Source organism: Podarcis tiliguerta, assembly GCF_965153285.1.
Source record: "Podarcis tiliguerta genome assembly, chromosome: 4".
Classification (NCBI taxonomy): Eukaryota; Metazoa; Chordata; class Lepidosauria; order Squamata; family Lacertidae; genus Podarcis; species Podarcis tiliguerta.
In genome coordinates, this window is record NC_139537.1 from 35,005,740 (window position 1) to 35,012,784 (window position 7,045).

Sequence of the window (7,045 nt, forward strand, 5' to 3'; positions counted from 1 at the left end):
AAAGTCTAGTTTGCACTTTCCCAGCTTTGGGAAGGAAGTAGAGGGGCTCTTGAGACCCTGCTACACCCTTGTTCCTCCATCCCAAAGCCTGGCACCCAGCTTAGTCAGCTTTGGAAAGGCAGAGCAAGGGCTGGTTTGTTTGTGTGTGAAATTTGGCCTTGCTCCCCACCACCCTAGACTATTGTCAGTGCAATCTATGCATATTCACTGAGAAGTTCGTTCCACTGTATTCAACTGTGGTGCTTACACTTAAATGAATTCACATTGGAATGTTTGATACCTATATGTATAAACCTGCATTTTTCTAACTAGTACAGAAGTGCCTTAACAATTCAGTGATACACTTCGTGCTTCCACCTTAGCAAGGAAACAGCATACAAATGGGGATATGCAGTGGGGGGGGGGGGGGGAGAGTAAATTTAAGGAACCACAGAAAGAGGGGGAGGGAAGTTGAGGCTTGATATGTAAGGATTATTTTTGTTGAAATGTTTGTTATAAATGAAAATCATAAATAAAAAACTTTTTAAAAGGAAGCAGCGTACAAATCACTTATTTTTAGGCCTTTCTTGCATGTGCCAATTGCAGATTTTTGAATGTGTGGATTAAGTACCCTAACAATTTTGACTCCACCATAAACTAGCCAAGTAATATCAAGTATTTCTATTACATTGGGTAAATTGATATGAAGAAAAGGTAAATCACTTACCAGTACATTTTTAGGGACTTCAGCATTCATCCCTTTTTGTGCTTCTGTTTCTCTTGAATACATTACCAAAAACAGTTTATGGAATTTCATTCTGACAAGTGTGAATAAAAATCAGCTAAAAGAGGGCTTTAAAAATATCTTCATCCCTTCAGAGAAACTAAATCTTACTTGGTTTAAGCATAAGCTTCATATAGCCTGGGAATAGGAGGCAAAGCGTTTAGATCTGCTGTGTAGATGTAAAGGAAGAACTTCATCCTTCAATGTTTATTTCAAAATGTGTTATTTCCTGAGAGAATAGCTTTCAGCACTTTGGCGAAACTCTCATTTCTTGTCTAGGGGAAATTATTTCCAATCTTCAGCTTGCTGTTTCTGTAAGAAAAATTTGATCTCTCTTGGCTGTCTCAAAATGTTTTGAATTACATTTGTTCTTCAGTATATGGAATATTTGTATAACTCAGTCTTTTAAAAGAGAACATATATAGTAAATCTTTAACTGTGCTTGGAAGTGTTGATATAATCTGACTGTATCTCACTAACAATAGTAGCTGCTTTAATGGTAGTTAGAGCTCAAAACTTCCACCCACTGGAACTCTCCCCTGCTTTTTCTAGAAATAGGCCACAACTTGTAACTAGTAGAAAGGAATTCAACCTGAATAGCAGTACACTTACTAAAATAAAGAGGGTTATTGTAGCTTTATGAGTTGTCCAAATACATGTTTAGTTTCCTAAAACAAAAACATTTCACTAGCATGTATAGTTTTTAAACAACAAAAAAGAGCAGCATAACATGATCTGGGTTACAATGCTAAAAACAGTTGCTAGGGAATAAACTCCACATCTGCTGGCATTGCTCTGAAAAAGAAGATGATGATGATGACGACGACAGCCAAGCCCTGAGAAGAGAACATTTACAGTGTCTCTGAGCCCTGCCCTAACATTGGGGTCCAGAGGCCTTTCTTTTTAGTAGCATTCAGAATACTGGCCAGATGAAAGTGTACCCCTACCCACCCAATCCTACCACCTATTCCCATTTGTACATACTTCCCCTTGGTGAGTTCTTTTTGGGTGGGGGACATAAGGTTAGTGCCCAGGGAGGGCACCTTGCTCAAATTGTTCAGACTATACACTGGCCCAGGCTAACTTTACTTAGCTGCCAAAATCAAAGGAATCATCTAATGTTGCAGCTAATGGCACATGTTGGGCTGCACAATAATGCAACCAGGGAGAAACAACTTGCTTCACATGATAATATGAGGATGACAGAATCAAAGTCAGGAATTAATGTGTGAACTGAGATGCAGGTCTTCCTAATGTGAAGGCCCTAGTTGGGTAAGGAGAGACAACCACCCTTTGGACTCTGCTTCAGGCATCAATATACCTCGGGAGGGTATTGCTGGAAACAAAGGGCTTGCACTAAGGTCTGGTTGAGCAGGAAGACTTCATCTTCATGCATACGCTGTTCCAAAAAGAGATCCCCTTACAGGACATCTTACCTGCACTGCAGATGAATGTGGATTCTGACATTCCTTTGGCTCAAATATGCAAGTGCTGCTCACACACTCGTACATGTAGGAACATAAAAGCACACACACCTGCGCACGTATACTAACATATACTTAAAACTGCACAAATACAAAGTTGGTGATGAGTGAGATGGAACAAGGCGAGGAGAGCCTTTCCTTTGCTTGCCTCTTCTACATACGCACACATGCATAGCTTGGGCAATTAACTGGCTAGATGGTGCTTTATCTTAGAGTGCATCTGTATCTGCAGGCCAAAGTGTGCTCCCTTGCATTACAATAACACACCACGGAGAGCAGTAAGTTTACATTGAGGCTATAAAAGTACAAGCTCCTTGAGAGCACCTCCCTTTTAATTTATAACATAAAAATGTGTCAACTTAATTTCAAAACATCTTTGCCCCTGAGGGAATACTTTTGTATTTATTGCCATGTCGTTTCTTTTAATAATTCCATTCCATCTGCTGAAGCAGGTGCAGAGGGCTCTAACCAAGATGTTGCAATGCTTTCCGATGCCTCACACCGCCTCTTTATTTTGTCAAATCTTCCTTGGAATGTCACAGAAGCTTCCATCACCTGTAACTGCATTCACTACTCAGAAAACTCTAAATGGTGCATACACATTTATTTCATATTATATATATATATATATCTCTCTCTGTGTGTATTCTTCAATATGGTAAAATGAAATTTTGACCTTGCATTTATTTTTAAATAAAATGTTGAATGATTTCAAAATGTTTCAGTTTCAGTGATGCAGAGTGGCAGTTTCAAATTCTTTCTAGTTTTCACTCTGACTAATATTATGATGCCACTCAGCCCTTGCTAATTCCTTTGCACTCTTTTTTTGTGTGTGTGTGAATTTAAGATGCAGCTCTTGTTATTTTTCAGAATTTAATGCCCAGTTACACATAATTAGTTTCTCTGAAGTTACCAGATGCAGGATTTCAGTTCTGCTTTTAAAGTTTCATTTAAAAAAAACAAAGTACACTGGAATGAAACCGGTTACTTGTAAGAAGTCCTACTGGCATCATTGGTTGCGACAGTTATGTTTTATCTGAAATTATAATTATTTCTGCCTATATTAAATACATTACCGGATATTATTTAATGGGAATCATTTGTATTCAGACTTTCTGTGGCAGTGAATGCGTAGTCTACAACATGAATGAACTCCCTCAAAAAACACACCAAGTTGCATGCAAACTAGTCATTTTATAGTGCTTCTGCAGAAAGCAGAATTACATTGCTTAAGAGGATAGTAACATGCAATGTAAAGGACATAGTTGAAATTTGTGCCGCTCTAAGGAATATAAAATGAATGGATGTGTTTTCAAAACATTAAATTGAAGGATAATGTACCATAACGTATTAAAAATGTGTAATAGTCCTACTGGTCTTGTGGGGGGAAATAGTCTGGGGTGAGGGGAAATGTATACTTATATGCAGCAGGCTGTGGATCATCCTATCCAGCTTCCATAGCATTGTTTAATTAAAGTGATTTTATATTTGAAGCAAATGGCTGAACATGTTGCATATCTGGAAAGCTGTTTTAAAGCCATGGGTCTACCTGCCCTAGTGGTTTTCCATGAAGCTCTTAGATGTATCGGTTAGATAACCTTCCTTGAAAAAAGGAGCTTGTCCACTGCTTTTTCTATCCACTTGAAATATGTGGCCTTCGGGAATGTTCCAGAGCACATTCTTAGTTCATGTAGTGAGGCAACTTGTGATTGGCCAGTATCCCACACAAACGCATGAATCTTCTGCAAAGGTTCAGTGGCTGAGGTTCAGGAATTGCCAGGAAGCCAAGTCAATGTTGAAACTTTAATTTGTAGAAAGTGTGAAAACCAAAGCCACTGAATATTATTTACCCTAGGATATTTTGATAAATTTATTGCACTGCCAGATTATTAGGACTATTGCTGGGTGGTCTTAGGTAAATCACTGCCGCATATTCAACCCATGCAGATTCATAAGATGTAGATCACAAAGCACCTTTCACAATCGAGAGCGATTCAAAACATTTGCAAATTGAATGACCACATGAAAAAGAATGAATAGCATTTATGAATACAGATTTTCATTACTGGGATCCAAAGCCATTACATTCAATCAATGGTTTGCTGTTAGCCAATGTGTATGAAGTGAATATGCTGGACTGCCCCAGTTCCACTGCACACACCAGCCAATTCTAATTTCAACTTTCCTGCATTGAGCAGGGAAGTCAGAAGAGTTGTGTTTCTAAGCATGTTCAGTTGAGCACACTTACAAACCTGCCTACAATCAACAACCATGATAGTGCAGGGTTTCTGGTTACAGGGAGAGTGGTTGGAGCAAACAGGGATATTGTTGGGATTTCACATTATTGGGATGTGAAATTCTCTTAATGTGTTCCTGTGTTTGGGAGTGGATTTGAAGCAAACACCTAGCAGAAGGTGTGGTGCATTTGAGGCTGGCAGCCAGTGTATTAATATTGATTAAGGATTAATTTTCCCTTTTAGGGTTAAGCAGTTCATATTTATTCAGCTGGCACCCAGCAAAATGATTTTACAATTCTATAAGCCACAGAACGATGTTGTAAATTTGTTCTTCAGCTTTTTACACATGCCAGAATTTCACTGGTTGTAGCATTTGCTCCAAAAGCTCTCTTCACCCAATCATGTCACAAAGAGTCCAGAGTCAACATTATTACTTATACTGTGTCTTAACAGCGTCAAGTAATGTGCCAAGCAAAGGCCAACATTTTCTTTAGTTCTGGTGTAGAAACGAAGTCTTCCATGAAATGAGTTCTTCGTTATCACAGCTAACAGATTACACAGGGAGGTTTGTCAGTACAGACTGTAAAAATGCATTCTGCAGGTAAGGCACTTCCTTAGAACAAGCTTAGCTTAGCTGTTCACATCCTGTGAGGATACAGTGCTTGCAGCTGTGTGACAGTTGGGCACCATCTAGCTAAAGTGCATCACTTGAGTAAGTCTGATTTATTTCAGAGGAAGAATAGTTCCCTGTTGCTGCTTAAAAGCACAATCCTATACACGAGAGCAAGCCCAATCAAGTTCAGTGAACTTATTTCTGAGTACGGTAGATGTGGACTGTCAGTCTCTCAAAAGTCAGAGTAATTCTATATATTTTTCAGCTTAGAGTTTTGGTCAAATTTTGACCATCCACTAGGGGGGAAATCCCCAAACACACCACAATTAAAAATTCAAATACCACATTTTACAGCCTGAATATCAGAATGTTTGCATGGCAATATGACATGACACTTTGGGGACCCCACTTTTTTTTTATTTTTTAACGTTCAATTTCAGCTCTAGGAACTGAATGAATCTCCATCCATATAAAAACGAGAAACATTTTCATCTGCTAAGACTTGTTGAAGTTTATTTATTGAGTCCCACTTAAAAGTTTGGTAATGTTGGCCAAAATAATTCCCTGGAACTTTAAAATCATGTGGATTTTTGGCCGTCCTAAATATAAAGCTGAGTCAGATCCTTAAGAAAACTCTTTTAAGGTTAAGCCCTTAATTAGCCAGCCAAATGACTCAGTGCCATCCATCCGTCCCTCACGCAGCTGTTATGATGGAAAGAACTGCTTTTGATATCCGTATACTAATGTCCCTGAACAGCAGTGACATAGCTTTTTCAGGATGAATGAAAGGACAAACTGCAGGAAAAGAAAGAGTGTGCCAGCAACGGCCCATATCCAAAGAACAGCAACGTCCTTGGGCACTAGAAGGAAATGGAGCAAAAGAACAAATTTGGTGACAATAAGCTAAGTTGCAAAAAGAAAATTGCACCACGTCAGCCATATTGACACCATGACTAAGCTCCTGGACATGGACCTCAGTAATTAAGGTTTCTTTAGAAGACCTTTGCCTACATTTCCATTCAATTAAAGTACAAGGCTGAATTGGGGGAAGGGTTGTATGTCAGTGATAGTGTATCTGCTTTGTATGCAGAAGGACTCAGGTTCAATCTCCAGCATCTCCTGGTAGGCCTGAGAGATCCCTGTCTAATATCCTGGAGAGGCTCTACCAGTCTGACTCAGCTTCCAGGGCTCTTAAGGTGTCTGAGAAAAAGCAATCTGATCCATTGTTCCCTGCGACCTTGGTTTACATGCAGTTCCACTTCTCTCGGCTGACTCATGTTGAGCTGGATCGGAGAATAAAAGTGGCTGCCCAGCAGAAGTTGCTCCTGTTGTGGCAGGGAGATTTCTACACTAGAATCAGTCCAGGCCACCAAGCTTACTTCTAGGCCAAGCGTGTGGTACACTACTGTCTGCGCTCCAAAGATCTGGTCTTCTGTGGTGGAGAATCCAAATGGCTTCTTTCCCTGCAAAGAAGTGGAAGGGTGGTCAGAAATAAAGTTCTTGGACATTTTGCCCTGCTACTGACTGCAAACTAATCTGAGGTCACAGAACAGAATCATAGAGTTGGAAGGAACCCCAAGGGCCATCTAATTCAACCCCCTGCAGTGCAGGAGTCTTGCTCACAAGCTGGCCCTGGGTGGGCTCAAACTGCCAGCCTTCTGGTTAACAGCCAGACACACTGACCCATAGCGCCAGGTACCAAGTTTTCTTGCCCTCCCTTACAGCATCTTCTGTAACATGAAGAAGAGGCTCTGAAGGTAAGGTCCTACGTCAACCTTGACTCTCTCCTGAATTTTGTGTCATATACCATTAGCTTACCCCAATCCATTTATCCCACTTGCAGCCTGATGTCTCCTGCCAGTAACTGACAATTTGCCATTCTATAATAATAATAATAATAATAATTATTATTATTATTATTATTATTATTATTATTATTATTATTATT